Below are 21797 nucleotides of genomic sequence, written 5' to 3'. Positions count from 1 at the left end.
GATTTTTTGTCAGTTTTATTCTCGATTAATCAGATCTGAATAATCTCACATTTTCTTGTACAAACGGTCTAAAATCCACACAAATTAAATACACAAAGAATAAGTACACATTTATAATAAAATCAGTAGTTTTATATATATTTATTGTTTTCCTCCTTCATGCTCGGGGCTTTATTTATAAAACAGTGCGTAGGATTCATACTGAAAGTGTATGAGCGCACAAAAGCCAAAAATGGCGTATGCAAAAAGGTTCCGATTTATAAAACCGTGCACACACACACACACCAGAAGTATTTTGATCATCAAATACTGCAGGATTATTAAATTCAGAGACAGTAGCAATATCCCTTATTTCTATAAAAAATTGAACTAATAATATCAAAATAATGAAGGAGGCTTAACATAGAAAGGTAAATCATGTGTGTTAATCATGTCAAACACATACCTGTCGGCTAAATACCCCAGAGTGGCACTTTAAACAAAACTCTTAACACGGAACACTTAAAACTCTAGAGAATCTAAATCTGCCGATGAGTCAGTCATCATCATGGGAAGGAAATCTTCATGGTTCCTAAACACTCATTTCCTCCTCATCCTTCTATCCGCGTCCTCTTCTATCAGTGTCGGTGCATCCATCATGCAGCATTACACACAACTGTCACCGCAGTATTTATGTTTACAGCATTAGAACTGATCCTCTACTCTGGAACTTTGTTTGGAAATTGAAGTTTAAAGGTGGTTTAAGTGGACTCCTGAGGTTTCCTGAGGTCCCAACACAGAAAGATTTTACACACACACACACAAACACTAGACTATATGCCATTTTAACATAATTTGCTGTTGATATCTTTTACAATTAAAGGTTCTTATGGAACAGTTATGTCGTGCAGGCACAAATAACACTGTTGGTTTTAATGTTTAATGATGAAGTGGATCAATAATCTGGCTTCAGTTCACCTCCTTTGCCATTTTTCTGTCTCCAATATGGGTGAAAGCACATTCTGCCGTCATGTTTGTTTTTTTTAAATCTCAACGTTAGCTTGAGAAGTCACAACCCTAAATGAGGTCAAGACAAAGAAAGGGAAAAAAGAGAGTAACTTTTGTGTCAGACAACTCAATAGAGGAAATGGGCCAAATTGACCTGTAACATGCATGAGTGGACCGGAGTGTGTGAGCATCTGTGACCCCACATGTGTGGTCAGTATCTGAGTGGCTTGTATCACAGTTGGAATCTTTCTCTCCCACTTCACAGTGTCACCTGAGATGTTCTTGCCCCCGCCCACTCGCCCAGAGGCATCAGGTGCATGGGGTCATTCATTACCTGCCATTCACTGCGTCAATAGCTGCCAATCACTCCGCTCCGCACCTTCCTCTCCTCTCTCTGTCTTTTAACAGGCCCCCTTTTGTTTCGGCCTTTTGTCTTCTCTGATTACTGTTGTTTTTCAATTTCATGGCTATTTCTCCCCCGTAATAAATTTGCACAACATGCCCATTACTCATTATTGTTTGCCTCAGTTGCAATTGTCTCTGGATTCAATAATCATTTTTGTTCTTTTCTGGCTGGTAATTGAGGCAGCGGAGTGTGTGAGTGTGTTTCTCTCTGAGTCCCATCAACTCTGTCTCTTTCTCTCTTTGCACTGTGTGTGTGTGTGTGTGTGTTCTGTGTGGCCATAGTCATGAAACTGTGCACAGTTTCCACATCATGGTAGCCAATAGAACACCATTTTAATCACAATTGGTAAATACATGGCAAAGAACATATAACACGCACAAACACACAGAGATATGCAGTAGAATCACACACTGATGGAAACACACACAAGGACACACTGTCTCTGCCTCCCTCTCCAGAATTTTAATTAAAGGGCAGAACTCCCAAATGTCGTGAAAATGACACACACGCACACACACACACAGAGAGAGGCAGCCCAGAGTATTTACTGTGCGATGAATTACATTTTCATGCTGAAAACACAACACTAATAAATCACACTTTTCAGTTTTAATGCAGGATCCGGTGACAAAATATGACAAAGTTTTATGCAGGGTTTTCATTTCCTAATGGTTTAGGCCTTACCTCTCTCATTCCTTCCTTTTTTTTTCTTCCTTGTCATGTTCCATCACTGTCCTCATCTATCCTGGGCTCCTTGCTCCTGCCTGCACCTCCTGAATTTCCTGCCAATGTTACTTGTTCTCCCTCTTTCTTTCTTTTTTTTCTTTCTTTCTTTCTGCACCCCCACACTTCTCTTTCTCCCCTCGTTGGGAATAGGAGGTAATTTCGAGCGATGTAGGTTAATGACAGCGGAGACTTGAGTCGGCCGCAGTGGCCTGGTGTCTGGGAACAAGCTTGAAATCCAGACTAGGACATCTGACATCGTCTTCCTCCAGCTGTATGCACTGATGAGCTCTGAGCAACTCCAACCTCTCATTATGCTGTTTTAAGTCAGACGGACCTGGAACACTTCCCTCTGAGTGCCGTATTTTCTAAGCGACTTGGAAACTTTCATGGCTATGAATTCGGATGACGGCTGTGTGAGTTCACATGCATCCTCCAAAAAAGACAACGTGCCGTCCAGAATAAAATATATGCATTCTAACTATATAACTATAGGTGAATCCTACCATAACATTCTCTCCAGTGCTCCTCGAGACTTTCAGGCCCATCTGTCGGTACAGCGTACAAGCAGACATTAATCAGACAGCTCTTGACCATAACGGACCCCCTCTCATCCAGCCCAAATACCCTTCAGTTCTCACACAGTTGTTTGTCAATGTCCAGTCCGCTCTGCAGCGACGACACAAAACCCTCCTTTGTCTAATTGGCTCTTTAAGACACCCCGGCGATTAAGAATCTCCCTGGTGGCGGCGGAGGAGGCAGTGGCTATAGCATCTCCCGCTGAGCTGTGACAGGCCGGTGTTTACCAAAACTCCCCCCAACCCCAAATCCTTGCTTTCTTTCCCTGTGATTCTCCCACACAAAGGGAGGCTGCTCGGAGCGAGGGGGAAGCCCTAAGGCAAACAGAGGCCCAGGCAGGAGGACAGTGGGCCATTGATGGCCAACTACTGACAGAGATGCTGAAAGACACCTCCAATGGACAAGAAGAAGAAAAAAAGAGGGGGAGAAAGGAAATTGTGGGGAAAAAGATCAGCTGCCTGGGCATCCATTCACTGGAACCTGCAGTTACTGTTTTGATGCCCCACAACTTCTGAACACATTTACATACGGATATATTCTGAAGATGGGTGAGGCACACAGGAAGTTAACAGTAGAGGTAGCACCAGAGTGATTTTTTTGCTGAACGCAGCCTTACTTATATCACATTACGACTCATGTGCATTGGGCACAGGAATTGTTTCGAATTACAGCTCGTCTCCTAAAGATCAGCAGACGGCTGTGAGCGTCTACATCATCGTTTCTTTCTGTTTAGACTAAAATGCAGCTCTGCAGCAATCTTTCAATCTTCTCCATTATAGCAGCTCTAACACTGTAGAGCAGTGTGGAAACCAGACATATCCGCAGCAGAGTTGATGCATTTTAAAAGGAAATCCTACTACTGTGGATGTAGCCTGGGGTAAACAATAGGCAAGAATTTTACAAAGTTATCTACCATGAATGCGTGGATCTTGTATTTTATCGGTCACCATAGCACCATGCAGGTGATGTAACGTGCGTTGCAGCAAACATTAAGTGGCGGCGCGCTCACATCTGAACACGAGCTCAAGGTCCGACACTGATATGGGTGGATAGTGAAGAGACATCGCTCCCACTCAGATGTGCTGTAGGAAGGGCTCACACCTCAGAGAAGGAGATCTGCCAGTTTTCTTCCATATAGCAAACTTAAACATTACTGACCCGAAACAAATGCTCCGCATGTGCTGAGGATTTCAAAGCCACAGTCAGTCAAGTCCAATTGTGGGCTAATATTGAACGCCCGATGTGAAAGTTTGTACCATTGAGTTTGGAACCAGTATTTCCATTTGCTTTGCATTGTAATGCATAACTGTTAACGTCAGTTACACCAGTTAACGTCCATTCTGATCAGCGCGGTCTGAAGGCAGAGGCGTAATCTATAGTGAATATCTGACCACCGTCTCCTGTAGTGTGATAGTTTTCACAGAGTGCATATCTGATATCTCACTGTATTCGCCGGAGGCAAATGTGAGGCCTATTATCTGTTCAGCAATTAGCAGGCAATCTGCTCATTATCAAGCCAATTATGCTGCACTAATAGCATGCTTAATCAATCCCATTTTATCAATTATTACTGTTTAAGGAGGTGGGTGCCAGATAATGACGGAGTTATCAGAAGGAGTTGGAGAGATAAGAACAAAGTTGTTTAGACTGTGGGTATAATGCGTGTCCTGTGACAGGATGCATGAGTGTGTGTGTGGTGCATTGAAGCGCTTGGCTGTGTGCTAATGATACTTTATGTGAATTTGTGTGTCTTTGTCTGTGTGTGTGTGTGTGCGTCTGCATGCCTGTGTGAAGTTGAGTGTGCAGAGATGAATGAGAGCCTGTGAGGCGGCAGGAGTGTGTGAGGTGGTGTGTGTTGTGCTTGTGGCGGCAGCAGCTGCTCTGAGTGCAACATTGTCCTCTGAAGATAAGAGGACGGGGGCCGTGGACACAACTGTAAGACTTATCAAAAGGGACCACGCACCATTACACTGCTATTCTGACAGCCTAAAACCCACCATTACACAAACTCACACACAGACTCACACACACACACACACACCTAGATTCACACACAGTGCATATGGATGCATGCTTGAATAGATCTCCTTGGGCATACACCAAGACAAATTCTATACGCATACACAGCACATATGGCTGCATGCATGAACAGAAACAAATGCTCACACACATACACATCTACATAAACACACACACACACTTGGTACTAGCAGCCACACTGTTCTCCATTCTAAATCACTCATAACAACTACAACAGCCACCCACACACACAGTTTCCTCGCCATTGCCCGTGGATACCCATGGGCATGAAGGGGTCACAGAGGACGGTGTATCGTTTTCAGAGGGGACCCACTGGCCCGTGCAGCCCATGCACCACAGGGCAGGTGTGTGTGTGTGTGTGTGTGTGTGTGTGTGTGTGTGACATTCTGAGGGGGATGGGGTGGGGTTGGGGGCATTAATTACCTGTGTGCTTCTCCTGCTGTGGGAGTCACAAAGGTCGCCCCCGCCGAGGGGCTAATTATTAGGAAAAGAGCTTTTTAATTTACTGCTGTCTGCTACCATTCCAGAGAGGAAGAGAACCATGTCACTCAGTGCATGAATGACTCATGTGCATGAACATATGTGTGTGTGTGTGTGTGTGTGTGTGTTGAGCACTAAAATGACACACCCAGCCTGCACAGGTGGGCCTCGATCTGACCCTGTGACCTCTGAGGACATACACAGTTTATCTGCAGCCGTATTGTTTCCCGTGATGTCCACAGCTGTCAATCACCTGAGGTGGATTAGAGGTGGTTTGAATAACAGGAGCTGCTGTCAGGTCCGATGATGTAATATTAGAGAGGAAGACAAACAATGACCTTTTATCACAAAATACATTGTGTCTATTCAACAGTAGAATTTTAAATACACAGAGGCAACTACTCAGTGTTGGGCGGTAATACTTGTTTTTCAATAGCATTTTATAATAATGTGATTATTCTTTTCTTCAGTACTAACTCCAGTTACACTATTTACTTTTTTAACTTTTTGTTAGTTGTTCGCTGCCGTGTTTTTTAGCTCGATTTCTTCAGACGTGTGTGAGACTCATTTCACTTGTGTGTTTGACTCACTAACCTGAGACTTTATTTCAATCCGGTGCCTATGTTACCCACAATACAATGCAATAAAAGTTCTTGTGATCTAAGAACTTCAGTCAGTCTTCAGCCCCAATTGACACTGACTCAGGTATCATCACTCGAGCTAATTTATAAGACTTCACACAGATCTCTCTGGAGCCATAAGAGGCTCATCCCATGGCCTACATCTTTTTACACACATGCAGCAGGCTCCATGACTCACAGTTGATATACTCACTTTTATTCCTGAGCTTTGTTGAATGCACAGTGAAGGCCGTGAATTACAAGTGAGAATTTTGATGGAATTTCCTTTATGGGGTTCCACAGACCAGATGAGCCTTGAGCTACAATGAATGGAGATGTGGCTGAAAGCTCTTTACTGATTGGGCACTGCCGGAATTAAAAGTATCTTAAAATCAAAAGACCTAAACAACAATGATATGAACAAACCAATTATCAGTCACACATGTGAAAACAGAAACCAGCAAATAAAATGAGAGGTACTAACAGCTTGAATAACTTTTTAACTACAAACCAAAAGAACTGAAGAGCCTAGAATGCTGGTCACCATTAGCGTGACGAGTGTAAACCAATGATTAAAAGATAGAAACAAAAATAACCAATGTTATGATTAAACCCTCAAACAGACTCTGGTATTTTGCTCCTACATTACTGTTTCGTTTTTTTTCCACTAGTAGAAGTTAGTTCTTCTTTAAATGATCATTGTTTTTCGTCGTTTTGCTTATCAGAGTTAAAATAATCCTTAATATATCAGAACATAATGAGAGAGGATGAAGTCATTCAGCCAGACGATGATAATCGACGATCACAACTCATTCTTTTTACATTAAACTAATGTAATTACTGACAGTGAAATGATTCTTAAATGATCGAGAAAGTGCTGATATTACTGCAGTGTGATACGAAGTACATTATCATCCAACATAATGCTCTGCTGTGACACACACACACACACACACACAAACATGCACATGTTTGTGTGTGTGAAGTCGCCCTATCCCACCCCAGGTTGTCACCAGTCTTTTATCACGCACCACCACAGCTGCACCTGCACAGCGTGGTGTTGGGCTCTCTGTGTATTTTTCAATCAGCGCCGGCTCTGTGAGCTTCTCCTCTATTTGAGATATTCTGTCAGGTCGCTCCCTCCCAGCTCTGCCTTTCCTGCAGTCTGTCAGATCCTGCTCCGTCTGTCTCGCTGCTCAATCTGCAAATGAGTGAACTCAACCACTCACCCGCACTCCGAGCCTTCAATGCACCCCTGGCTCGAAAGCCAGCATGGGGTCTCAGTTTCCTGACACACAATGATCTCTCAATTTGAGGGGAAGTAATCCATTTAGCTTGTGCACGCGGCTTCCATTTTGGTGCCTTTATCACAATATGCACCCCCCCCCCTGCCTGTCTGCCCTTGTTGCAGTGTCTCTTGATTTGAGTCCGAGGGTTTAAGAGACATCATGGCAGAACTGATCTGTGCACGGCTGGTTTAGTCTTTTCAGTCAAGATTGAGAATGAATCTGGTCAGTTTCTGTTTAGGCGCAAACATCTGCTGGACTGGGTTGTGATTTGTGTAATGTGCATAATCTGCTATATGATGCTCAAATGATAAATCTAATAATAAAATCTACTTGTTATTGAGAAAAGAACTGAGCTGCGCATCAGCTGCCAGCAAAAACAAGAAGGTCAACAACACTCAATACCTTTCACCACTGATAGAAGGCTGATGGCGTCTGCTGTCTGGAAATGGTTAAAATGATACAAGCTTCAGGGACTGACTGAAGAACCGTTCAGTGCCTACGTCATAGTTTCCAGAACATTCTGTTTCTGTCTGTCCATGTTTTTAAACTAAAACACGACCAACAAAAAGTTGATTTTAGGGACTTAAGAAACTGCTGGATTTGATCTCCAACAAATGCAATGACACAGAGATCGAACCTATCGCCAGCTCATAACACCTTTTTCATTTTTACCCCCAAAGTGCCCGGTGTCTGCAGTGTTTTCCTGGGATAAAATAATCTCCTGGTGCACAACAAGTGATGACGTTTGTTTGGAGCAAAAACAGAGAAACCGACTGGTTTGTAATGCCAGTGGTATTAAACCACGTCTGAACCCAAGATAAATGTACAAAAGAAAATGTGCCATACTGTAAAGTATGTGTCATACTTTTACATTGAAAATGAATCAGTCTGTGCCAAGTATGATAAAATTACACACATTTATCCTCCAATCATCCTCATCCTCACCTATACTACAAATAATCATTTTTAGTATAGTAGGTGATATTTGCCAGTCAATATATAATAAAATGGTCATTCTGCCATCCATCAATCCATCATGTATTTATTGAATTTGTACACAGTATGTTCACTATCTATGCATACAGCTTATGTTCATAATGGAACATTTTTGTAAGTAAGTACTTCAGGGAGGACTTCTGTGCTGGGAGGAGTAGAAGAAATGTTTTTTTAATGTCAGGGAAGAGAGCAACAGAAAAATCTTCTCAGAAATGAGAGCGACTGGTCGGCCCCGGCCTCTGCAGCGAAACTAACCAGCTCAAGGTGTCAAGCTAAGAGGTCACGACTCTCACACACACACACACACACACACATACAAAAAGACATACACACACAATCTGAACATGGGACTCTGTTGCCATGGTAACAACCTGCCAAATCCTGTGAGTGAGACGTATTTAAATGGAAATCTATCTGCTCTACCCTCCCTGCACAAATCCAGATTCATTTCAGACACCCCAGTTAGTCGCCTCACCCCCTCTTCTCTCTTGTCCCGGTGCATTTGACCATGGCTGGTCGCACCGCAAAGACTCCACAGCCCAGAGGTTTTTAAGCAGATTATCGAACCCACGGTGAAAACAGTGGGGGGGTGTCTGTGTGAAAACTAATAAACACAGAGAAAAAAGCCAACAAAGACATTTTGGGGAAAGTGAGCGAAAATGGGAGGAGGCTTGGAGATGATTTAATTCAAATTGTCATGTTCCTGCTTTAATATGGATTTACTAAACGATAATGACATATTTTGGTGAGGCAGCTGAGAGTGGTCGCTGGTGCAGGGGGGGAAAGTTGAAGATTGGGCTGCGGATACGTGGCACGGCCAACTTTTCTTCTCCATTTCTTCTGTTAAAGGATGTGTGGTACAGAAATGTTGGAGGACAAATATCTACGTGATTTGATTTGAATGTGAAAATAATTAACCATGACTGTCATAATGTTTTTACTCAAGTATTGCCAAATCACAATTAGCATGAAGTACGTAACATCTCCTTTTTTCCAACTCAGTTACAGCATACCGTGACATCTGTGTCTGGAAATTTCATCTGAATAATACCACGTAAATACAAGGTACAAAACGTTGTCTGATCAGCCAAACACATTCAGAGAAGGTCTGGCTGGCATTGTGATCGGACTCTGGGAGAGTCAGAGAGTGATGACATGTGCCGGCCGGGCCAAAGCCACCTGGTTAGCATTGCTGTTGCTTTCCACCACCACTCACCAGCTTGGTGAGTGAAGAAATGAAGTTTAACGGTTGAACTTTCTTCTTCATTGGTAAGCAAACAGCTGTTCATGCTTTGTAGATATAACTCCTTTCAAGTGATTTCAAACTAAGTTATGGAGAGCAGAATCAACAGTCCTCATTCTGTGCAGAAATTAATTCTAAAGTTCAGCAGAAGGTAACAAGAAGCTTCAGCTATTGGAATAAGCACATCTTTGTAAATTAGTGCCAAATTCTTGCTTTTTGCTGCTGGCGCTCCACTGCAGCTCAGTAAACATAATCTGTGGAAGCACTGAGACGGTAACTTTGTGAGAAACCTACTGGATTCACCTCAGCTGCAGTTAGGAATCTTTACACTAAATGAGGACTGTGGATTTTGATTCCCCCATCACTTGCATTGAAATCCCTTTGTTTTTGCAGCTGGTGCGAACAGAAGGAACCCTTATAGCAACCAATACCCCTTTCAGTGCACAGGGTTCTGAGTCAGTAATTATTTTAAGGTAGACTTGAAAACGGGCAGTAGGGGGAAGCTGGCACACAGACACAAGGGTGAGGTGAGGTGAGGGGTTTTCAGCTGCAACATGCATTCGCCACTAGATATCACTAAATTCTACACACTGTACCTTTAACGTTAGCCTTGGCCAAGTTACCCTTGGGGTTTGAAATGTGGAGGATGATTCTTCTTCTGCAGGGTGTGCCGCCCGCAGCCTCGCTCTTTAGTGTTTACCTATATATTTTACTCTGACAGAAGGAACAAATTAATCAGCAAGTGCTCTCTTGGTGCAAATGTGCTAGATGTGACTAATGATAGTTTTGAGGTTAATTTGTACACCTCCAAATTACCTCGCCCGTGAAACGAGGGTGTGTGTGTGTGTGTGTGCTTGCTTGTGTGAGTGTATGCATGGTATGTGTGAACTCCCCTGGGCAAAGACAGTGTGGTTCCTGTAGAGGTATTAATGAATCACTTAGCTACTAGTTATTGCTGCTTTAGCCCATATAAATAGATACACTTACCCTGTTTAACATTTTAATACTCATCTTCTGGCTTTCTTTTACCTACCACACACTTACAGGAAAGCACATAAGCCCTCATCCCCCTGTAGCTTATTAGCTATAAAGAACTAAGGATGAAGCATATTTTAGCTTAATGACTCATCAGAGTAGATGGCCATATGTAAATGTAATTTAATTAATCTTACTTCACACATTTCAAAGAAGGTGAGTCAAAATACGTTAATGCCATAAGAAGAAAATAGTAAAGATAGGCTACTTAATTCAAAACATTAAACGCCTGGTACATTAGCCTTTTGTTGTATTTGTGAGCGCCACAGAATGTAGTCATTAAGTAATGTGTCATTGAGCTCTAAAGAACTTTCACTCATCACGGTGAAGTGAAGTTGTGAAGTCTGAGGCTTCAGTGGAAATATTGATAATTCAATTAGAATAACATCGTGCTTTGCCAAACTGTGTAGTGGTTCCATTGTCACGTGGCTCGTGCTGCCTTCAGTTGAAGTTAAGCAGAGCTTAACTTTTCATGTGGCATTGGAGGCTCCAGTCAATCAAATCGTGTTTAAACAAATACTCAAGTGCAGGCACCGGCCAATCACAACACATTAATGCAAATACAGGTCACGTCTGGCATCAAATGTCAAAGTGATCCTGGACAGGAGTTAGTGAACCTGATGTGTGTTCATCACGTTATGGATTTTATTTAGCATGTATTTACAGCTAGCATGGCATGTTAGCACAGAAACCAACGTTGTTTGTCCCAAGAATAAAACTGAGTTTGTTGTTGTTTTGACAATCGTACCAGAAACAAGCGTTGGGCACGCCCCATGTCAAGCATTGATCCAACACATACGTGTTAGTACTGCGTTATTTACTGTTGAACGGGGCCAGGGTTATATTTTCGTTTCCTTTTCTTATAAATTATGTTTGGCAAGGCATCAACCACTCTTTTCATGTTACTGACAAGGAGTAAGAAATATGAGGATCTCCCAAAGTACTATTCTTTCAAAACTGAATTCTTATGTACTTCTTCTGTATGAATTTATGTATTTATGTCCATGTATGGGGATGTAATAACCCCAGAATTAGATCATGCACCCTCCCCTTCTTGAAAGCAACATGGCACAGTGGGTAGTAGTAGAGGACGAGCAGTAGATTTATAGCAGCTACCCGGCACCCTGTGTGACACACCGCTGAGCTCATTATGTAGGCAAACCCACGTTAATTACGCAAAAATCTGCATACCAGTAATAAGAAACTTTAACTTGCATGACCTCATTATACATCACGGTTCCAGGGGTGTCTGACTGGATGCAGTCAGCTGAATGACATTATATGAGCCGTCTGTGTCAGTGTAAAAATCATCATGTCATTTGATCTTGAATGGCACAGTGGGATGGTGTTGAAAGTCTGTGGGCGCTTTATTGCAGGCCATTGACGTAGTGCCACATACTGCACCAAAAAGTCATGCTGAGTGCATCTGTGCAGAGTTTAAGTGTGGACTGACAGCAACAGAGACAAGTAAACATCTGAGCCACTCATTTTCTCAGAAAAAGAAGCAACACTGGAGAAATTATTCTTTATGAATGATTTGATTTTCCCCTTGAACAATTCCAACCCAGATTGCTGAAAGTAACCAGAAGAAAATAAAGTGGTCTTGCGGTCGTCTCAGAAACATTTCCCACAGCTTTGTTGTCTTTCCAGACATTCCCCCCCCCCCAAAATGATTTTCCCCATTATAATGCACCCGTGGGTTCTGCAGTGGATTCGGTGCATAAGATGTTCTCATGTGTCCCGTGCCAAACGCTTGCTCTCCACTGAGCATGTTAACGACCACCCCAGATGGGCTGCATCACTTCCTCTGAGAGCAGCCTGCGAGTGCTCAAAGTCAGAGAGAAAGACGGGGAGACAGACAGAAAAAGAGAGAGAGAGAGCAGTGCTTGCCAGGACTGTTTTCCATTTTTCAACACAAAGCTGCAGGTTTTGGTGAGCTCATAGAAGCCAAACACTACAGCCAGCAGTAAAAACACTTTTTAAATTGATGTCAGAAGATATGGGTTTCCCCAAACAGTGATAGTAACAGACACCTACAGCAAGGAAGTTGTTACAATTTTAAAATGACAGTTACAACATTCATGTCTTTGGAAACTCCTCCAGACACTCACACGTTTATATACAGCGACTTGACCTTGATTTAAAAAAATATATATATTGTGATTAGTCGACTACGTCTTAGGTACATTCGACGTCACTGAGTTACTTCGCCTGTGAGCTACGAAGCAAACCACGGCAAATGCGGTAAATTCTTTAAGAAAACACTCTTTCACAAGAAAAAAAGAGGATAAAAGAACTTGGTCCGGACCGACCCGATTTACAGGTTCGGCAGCCAGCGAGTGATGAGGACAAACCCCCCCCCCCCCCCCCCCCCGTGTCTTCTCCCACTCTTGTTATGAGAAACAGAGTTTGTTTTCCCTGTTTGCTGTGAAATGTCTCTCAGAAAAATGCAAACGGTATGAAAGTTGCCACAGACATTTAGACACAATGAGGCTACATTTTTGCAGCAGGCTTAGCATTGCTCAGCAGCTCGATGATGGCTACAGGATTGGCATTTTGTGTGTTGTGTTGTTTGGGTCTGGCTTCAGTTTGCATGCCCCCCCAACACGGTGTGCCAGTGTGGACAAAGATTGTTTAACTTTGAAAACTCAGTTTTCACATTTATCACTTCTATCTCGTGTTCAGACATCCTGGCAGTCTGGGAATTTGAGGTGGCCATAAGCAGTGTTGCTGTTTTGTGGCTCTTAGTATTTGAGTTTTACCCCCACCTTCAGTATGAGGTCAAAAAGACCCTCTCCTCCTCCACTGACCAGCTCTCCAGGGCTGGCTTCATGTGGGACAGGGCCCCCCGGCCTCTGTTAGCCGTGAACTGAGTTGTAATAAAGTAAAATTATTGTTCAACTTTCATATTGACACGAGAACTAGGACGTCAAAACGTTTTCTGGGAAAGTATCCAAACACAGGTGCTCACACACACACTCTCACACACACACACACACACTCACACTCCAGTAGACACTGTTCTCTCTGAGCAGAACCCTAGACAATAAAAGTTAACAGTGCAGAACATTGGCTCTATCCAAACTGCTCATCACCTCCACCTCCAGCTCCAACTCCAGACTCCTCCAGTGTTCCCACCTCTGAGGCCCAGAGGGAAACACCCAACAAAGGTCATTCTTACTCAGGAAACTCCCAGGCCTTACTCCAAGCCTGTGGGCCTCCAACCTGTATTTTATTTTTTATTTTTTTGTGATGTCCAAGCCAGGATGAGGTTGACTGAATTTCTCAGTGGAGGAGGGCCAACCTCCACCTCCCTGCTCCTCACCCCTGTCCTAGAAACTTTCTGGATGGATATCAGACCCAATCAACTCCCTCTTCTTCATCCAACCTTTCTCTACCTCCCTCATTTCAACTCGTATTTTACTCCTCACATATGGGAAATCCCTCCATCGCTCACTCAGAGCCTTTATCTCTGTGGAACGGGCTCCCTCCTGTTAGCGCTGTGGTTGGTGTGTTTGTGGTGCATTTTGTTGAGATCACTGTTCAAGATGGAGAATAGATTGGATCCGTTTGAATGTGTGTATATTTGTGTGTGTTTTTTTCTGATGGCTCTCCAGAAGGTCGGAAGGAGATGTGGTTTCATGTTTAGTTTGGATCCACTCTGACAGTGATTTGCTCGGCCTCTGCTGTGTCTCACAGTGTTGTAACATAATGGGATGTGAGCCACAAGGTCAGTTTGTTAGTGCATGTGTGTGCGCGTTTTTCTTTTTTTACATTATGCATGTTCCTTTTTGTGTGTTTTTTTTTTTACTCCATCTATACTTTTTTGCATTTTTATACATTACTTTCTGAAATGTTCCTCCCTATATACACACACACACACACACACTCAAACACGTGTGTTTGTTTTTGTGTTAGTGCACTCGTGTTTGTGTGTGGTTGGCTGAGGTTGATGAGAAACCCAGTGTTTGGCAGGGGAACCATTGTGGCCACTGCTCTGTTTACACAAGTTTCTGGCTTGGTCTTTGCGTACAGCATGCAGCTCTTCTCTGTCCCTACAAACAGCAGCATGCACACACATGCATGCACATAAACAAACACCCCTCTGTTGCTTACATTTTCTACATCATTTCCTGCTGTAAAAGTTAAAAGCCAGTCAGATCAGGGTGAAGAATTTAGAATTAATCAATCTCGTGAAAGAAACACTCTGCAGGCCTGAGTCGGCGAATGAGTCACTTCGTTGTCTGTTTGATTCCACACTAGCTTCACTGACAGACTGAAGCAGGGAAAGTATTTAACATCTGCTGCATAATTTCATAATTTGATGACTTTCTTTGCAATCAGCGTGACTCACAAGTGAAGAGTCTGAAGAGCAACTTTGAATCACAGGCGAAGGTGTAGGTTGTGTTTCAGATGTGTGAGTGAGTAGGTTTGGTAATAAAAAAAAGTTGTAAAAATGTGAATGCTCTCTTCTCTGTCTAAAAGCTTTTATATGAATCTAATAAATAATACATTAGCCTACTATTAATCAGGTTATTATGCTTTTCACAAAAACAGTGGCTGTGAAATGATATGTAAATGGAACTAATCTTTCTTAACCCACCACAGCATGAATTATGATCGGAAAAGGTTTTATGTGGAGAAAAACTTTCCATTCGATTTTTGTGAGTTTTGGATTGGTTTGATTTTTGCAGATAAGCCATCAGTAGAAATGTACCCGATCACTTTTAACCCCTTTTCATGTTTTTGCAGCCCTCAAGGCAACAGTACAGATATCACAATTGGATTTCTGTAGAACATTTATATGAAATTAAGCTTATGCCTTTAAAAGGTCGTTTGATAGTATAGGATTTTATAGTGCTTTATTTCTTGATGTAATAGTTTAGGATTATCTATCTGTCCATTTATCTATCCATCTATCTTTCCATCTCTGTGTTTATATATTGTAAGTGGTGTATTTTCCAGCCAATTTAGTGTCTGCAGATATTCCTCCCAGATTGTTAAAAGCTACGTGTCCCACTAATCAGCATTCATTTGGGCTCTGTTTAGCTTGAGGGGAAAAATCCCAAAGTGCACAATAACAAGTGAAATCAACCCAGATGTTGTTCATTGTTTGTATAACACAACAAGAAGACAGTGTTACAGAATTGTTAGTGAGTACGTCAAAGTTCAACAAAAACAGCATTCTTAGCAGTGACCGGTGATAGATCTTAAACTGTAATATTGAATGTGTCTGACACTTGAGGTTTCTTCCTGAGAAGGTTTCCCCATTCTCTTGACTCTATCCTTCATCAACACGCGTCCTGCAGTGCATCTGGACAGTGTGTAGCTGAATTACACTTTCACTTGAAATTCTAATCTGCCTCCAACACTTTAATTGGATTTTTCGTTCTTTGCCAAAACACAAATTGTTGTTTATGTCTTTCCCTCTCCTAATATTTACATGTTGTAAAAGTGCCAGTAAACACCTCGCCCTGATTGTTGTGTTTCCCCAACAACCGGTCACTGAGATGTTTTACTTACTAAGCCGCCTGTCACCTGGTTTCACAGGGTTCACACGACACACCTTATTTCTATTCACATGACACCAAACACATCACTGTTTTCTCCAACAGCTGATTTAGTTGATGAGACTTTGGGTGCATCTTGAGTCTATTTGCATGTGGAGTCCAAAAACCAAAATATAAACTGCCATTCCCTTTTCTGGCAGCAAATGTCTCATTCCACAGCGCTAAGAGGAACATGTTAAACATCTTTCTGGCAGCTCAGCGCAGCAATTTGGCGATCCCGGCTAATTTTCCAGATTGCACAGATACTGCAAGTCTTATCAGACGTATCTCTGCTTCTCATTGACCCAAGTCATTGTGTGTTGTGCCAACACCAAGAGTGGACTTTTCACAATGTTGGGGCTTATTTCAGGTTTTTATCTCATTGGCATTAAATCTCTTTTTGAGAATTCACCTCCTGGCTTATTTACAGAGAACAAATATGTAATAATACATAGCATGAAGGAGGGAATGAGCTGTTAGAGGAGGAGGGAGAAAGGATCCTTCAAATTAAGATACAATACCGTTCATTTTCCAGTAAAGGTTTAAACATTAATACATACGTCTCTCTGTTGTTTCCAAATAAAGCTAGGGCTGTGTATCGTTTAGCTCTTCCCTGGCACTTGTGCTAAGTCTATACTTTTAAAACAGCCATACTTTTGACCTTTTAGTACAGAGCTCAGGCACTGAAACTCTAAATACTATCATTAACTTATCTGGAGGGGCTCTATGTGAGTCAGTTGCCCAGAAGTTTCTCCAGAGTTCCAGCCCCCTAGCAATAGGTAGGAGAGAGGATATGCAGGATATTGTCCAGAGCTAGTGGACGTGTTGGGGTTGTAACACACGAAATACGTCAAACTGAAAAGAAAAAAAAGGATCGTAACTATCAGGATGAAAAAGAGGTATTGTATACGTAGAAGACACAGAGGATGCTGTTCGAGATGAGAATCGCTTTGCTACAAACAAAGACGTCCACAGCAGAACTGAAATGTAATTTCCTGTCTCCTGCGTGCTGCACCACCCCTCTCCCAAACGCTCTGGAGATTTCCCTGTTGTTGTGAACGGGTCTGCCTCGGACAATCTTCTGCTGGGTTCTTCAGATCTGAAAGGCCAACTCCGGAGAATGTCCAGAACCGATTTCATCCAGACATTATCCAGACTTGATGTCTCTTCGTGTTTTGTGGTTGATAAGTTCAAACTCTGGATTCTTTATAAAAATTACTTTTTGACTTCAAAATATGTAAAAAAAAAATATCACAAATATGACTCAAAAATACGACCTCATAATTTACTTTGGACAAGAGAAGCCATCCTGAGAGTTGAGTCTTCCGCAGTTTAGTGCTGATGTATTGCGCCTCTGCAGTTTAAAACCAGGCTGCAGGAGTCTATAATTCACACACACACACACACACACACACACACACACACTGCCTTCAGCACCCACTGTGCTCTTAATGGATACAGGAAAAATGATGCAATAATGCAGTTTCATAAATATTCTAAGACCATCAATGACAGGAGCATTACATCATGATCAACAAAGCCAGTTGACAATCACATCAAAGTGGAGGTTGGACTAATGCAGCAGAGACGGATCAGCTACGACACGGAAACACCGTCTCCACTGTTTGTCAGTCTGTTAATTATGACTCCCTTGATTCAGGTTTAGTCTTATGAGGATATAAGTGTTGTTGTTTCTGTCACATTGGAGAGAGGCAGAAAGTCACTGTTTCTGAAATACAACACACAAGTTGGTGTTAGTCAAGAAACTAACATGAAAATGATCATCGGTGTCTATTAACATTTTTGGATGTCACAAACTAAAAGTAAGAAATAAAATACACTGGACACGATGCTGCATTGCTCTGCATTAGTTGCTGGAATGGGGCCATTGTTGATGCTGTTTGTGTTAGTCTTCCACTAATGAAGATTAAGTTCAATTAGGGGGACCGTCTCATTCGTTCACCCTCCTCTCACTCGACCTGCCTCCTCTAATCAGCTGACTGTTGGTTGTTTACTTTATTCCAATCAGATTTAGCCACGATCTCAATTAGCCAATCACGTCATTGCTGTCAAACATTAAATCTGTTTTATCTCAGAGAGGCTCGTTGTGGCTGTCAGCAGTCATTTCAGTGATTCGCTGTGACCCTCCTCCCCCTCCTCCTCCCCCTCCTCCTCCCCCATCATCTCTTGGTTCCATCAACCACCAGCAGAGATTCAACAGCAAGACTTTTCTATACTATGCAGCCACGCCCCCTTTTAACCTTGATGCATCACAAAATAGACTCTTATTCATATAACATCACTTTATCTCTTATTGTACACGGCTATACATTTTATCTTTGGACCAAGTAACATTTCTGTATCACTTTCTGTAAAGCACAAGTCTGATGTGCGTGGCGTCAGAACATAAAGGGGAGGTCTTAGACCTAACATCGCTGTTATACATTTACTATCTGAAACTTCATCTTATATATAAAAATGAAAGAAAAACAAGTTTTAATACATTGTGCAACATTGTTGGGGAGACTGTTCTCAGCTCAGTATATTAAAAACTATTTTCACTGTGAGACTTGTACCACCACAGTCTGACCAACAGTCTCACCTTGTATTCATTCATGCCAACTGCATATTTGATTAAATTAATATCCAGCAAAACACTTTGCATTCAACATGAGAGCAAATTGCAATTAAAACAAAACTCCCAATTAATATCCTGTCATTCAGTGCTCGTGGTGTTGGGCAGTAAAATTCACTCCCTAATAAACTATGAAATGGATGCAGATGTATTAGATTCACTGTGAGGGGATGAGGCCCAGTGTCCCTTGAGCTCATGATGCTCATTAATTAAAGCTTTAATGGCAAAACAAGTTCTAAAATCCATCAGTGACGCAGCCTGAGTGAGAGGAGAAATCTAGCTGCACCACTGTATTGAAAGGTGTCATATACATATTATTATTACAGTATAAAGAAAGTAAAGAAAAAGAAGTGTATTTATTTATTATTTATTCCATTGATATAAGTGATCAGACGATGATGCATGGTGTTGATCTGCAGACAGTGACTGAAACGGGCTCATCTCCAGCCTTAAACCGGCTCTGACCCACATTTGGATAAAAGCAGGAGCTACTGCTGCAGTTCAACTGGCATCCGCCCAACTTGTAAAATGGAAATAAGCAGAACTTGTGAAAACGAGTCAGTTCCCTCCATGAATCAGCCCCCTGTGTGTCCCGTGGCGTCCCCCCAGCCTCAGAGGCGGCATCCTCGTAATTGCCTCTGATTAAAGGAGTAATGTTTTGCACCTGTGCCGCTCGGCGACACTCGGTCATCCGGCCAATCAGGAGCGAAAAATGTTAAAAGTTGGCCTATGAGGGACGACGGCTTGTAAAAGTCGATTAGACATGAAAGAGGAGCTGGGATTGATGGCGGCCCTTCAGGGGAGGATTTCTCTGAGAGGCTCTCAGAGCAGAGCAGCTTGGATTTATTCCAGCCGTGGAAAAGATACGTGAGATGGGACAGATAAGTGATTGGTCAGATGGATGTGGCTGAAAACGTGATACTCGCCTCATATAATGTTACATTTCAGAGAGTTCATGTTTATTTCTCTCTTTGTCAGCAAATAACTGTCAGACACAGATTGTTGTTTTGTGTCCGTGCCTCGCTTTGCGTGTTTTGCGTCATGGAGGATTAACATGTTTACAACAATGACAGCTTGGTGACTCATCTAACTTCCACTGTGATCAGGGCGATGTGAAATACACTCACACTCACACTCACACACACACACACACACACACACACACACACACTCCCTCTCTCAGATACATGCGAAATTATCTGACTTCTCTGCTCATTCCCTCCTCCTCCTCCCCCTCCTCTCTGCTCTTCTTTCCTCTCCTCCTTCCCATGGTCCTCCCCCACTCCCTATCTCCCCCTCAGGACAGGTTCAGGGTGAGGGCAGCTCAGAGTGGGAGAGGATGGAGAGATGGAGGAAGTGAAGGTATGGAAGGAGGTGCTGCAGCAGCAGCAGCTGTCCACTAATGAGGTGCCTGGCTCCCACTATAAACCACTACCGACAGATACAGCCGGAGGACGGCCGAGCTGTTTGTGTGTGTGTGTTTTTGAGATTATGTGCGTTTGCATCAGTGTTTTTATGTGTGTGTTTGTGTGGGTAAGTGAGTTTGTGGATGTGAACATGTGGCTCAATAGTGAGAGAGGACATGAAATAGAGTTGTGGTATATAGTGACAGTGATGGTGATGAAGATGAAACCTGGATAATATTACCAGAGAGCTGGATAGACATATATAAAATGCATGTACCGATTGAAACCAGGACCCTTGTGCAAACTCAAGCATTATTTTTCCGCAACCTCACACAGAATCCGATTTTTCTCTAAATCGAACAAAGTTGTTTTTGAGCACCGGCCCGGTTCAGCAGAGTTGGGTCTAAACAACAGGCTGGCTCTGGGTTTCAGTTTCTCACCTGTGTTCCCTGCTGCTCTGGATAATCCACAGAACACCCTGTCAGCTTCTTTCACAGAGGGTCACTAAAACACACTGAAGCAATCCCCTTCACCCACATCGTTCTGGGCTAGAACCAGATTCTTCTGAGGCAGACGCTAAAAGAACACATCTGTATGTCTGCATCACATTAATGGAAAGTGACAATATGTGTTGTGGGTTTTCACCCGTGATTTATTTGAAAATTCCCATCCATTTTTTTTTTTTTTTACCACTTCTTTTCCCCCCTCTGCCTCTTTACTTCTGTTTGTGCACCGCGAGTGTCAGTGATGGCTTTTCCATGCAAACTCCTGCTGAGCAGCACGTTTAATGAACTCTGAATTTCTGCCCCGGCCCTTTGCCCCGTACGTGAGTTATGAAAAACGAGTAAAATAATATGTATGTGCACAATAATAAACTTTGACTGCATGTCTGGGTTTATTGTTCTGCTGCTGACCCTGAAACCTGAATGTGTGATAAGATGTAATGAATTTCTCTGGCCTGACATAAAACATAGAGTTTGACTCAGTGTTTACCCTGCAGTGGAATTCCAGATACACGGAGCAGCTCTCTCCCCGAGGCTGCGCCGCTGCTCGTATCGGATGACCACCACCTCACACCCACACACGCCCCAAAAAAAAAGTATGACATTTTATTTATAATCGAAGGCTGTTAAACCAAGGACAAGCTGTCTGGATGTGTGTGTGTACTCATATTTGTTTTTACACTCAACTGGTGCTTTGTTTTTGGCCTGGAAATATTTCTCTCAACCTTTATCTTTATCGCTCTGTCTATGTCTGTTTGCTATTGTCTCTAAATCAACCCTCATGTGAGCCGACCTTCATAACTAACTGTCTGTACTTTTCCCCCCCTGGTGCCAGGATTGATAACTGGATTATAGGCTCAATAATAAGTACACAATGGCCTTCTTTGATAAGAGGAGAGCGGTCGGAACGGGAGGCTGAGAGGGGGAAAGCAGCGCCTCGTCGAAGCCGCTGTGGATTACTAAATAAAAGAGCCATAAAACACAGCCCATTGGCTCTAGCAGAGGAAAGCTTATGCTAACACGCAGAGGTAATGATTTTAATATCTGCGTTTAGAGCGAGAGACCACATGCTATAAATTTCAATGTATACCTAACTCTGTGAGATACAGCTCTCTGCTCTGCGACTCCCTTCTCTCCGTCTGCCTCGCTCTGGCTTCCGTCACCTCCCTTCTGGGTCTTTGCCTTCACTTACCGAGGGAGAAATATGCAGGATCAGCTCCTGTATTCCTTCATATTGACTCAGGAGTGGATTGTTTTTTAAATACTTCTTTTTTTTTTTCAGCTCTTTTTGAGCAAAAATAAGTAT

General features: G+C 42.6%; 1 long non-coding RNA gene across 1 annotated transcript in view; it reads left to right on the top strand.

Annotated features, from left to right (window-relative positions):
- The window catches only part of LOC138412017 (uncharacterized), a 140313-nt gene extending 120299 nt beyond the window's left edge, over positions 1–20014 (top strand). The window contains exon 3 of the long non-coding RNA XR_011244532.1: positions 19884–20014. This is a non-coding gene — a long non-coding RNA (uncharacterized lncRNA). The remainder of the gene's footprint in view (positions 1–19883) is intronic.
- Positions 20015–21797: the final 1783 nt, after the last annotated feature.

This window comes from Paralichthys olivaceus, chromosome 11, assembly GCF_024713975.1.
Source record: "Paralichthys olivaceus isolate ysfri-2021 chromosome 11, ASM2471397v2, whole genome shotgun sequence".
Lineage (NCBI taxonomy): Eukaryota > Metazoa > Chordata > Actinopteri > Pleuronectiformes > Paralichthyidae > Paralichthys > Paralichthys olivaceus.
This window is presented reverse-complemented; position numbering and strand designations above follow the sequence as displayed.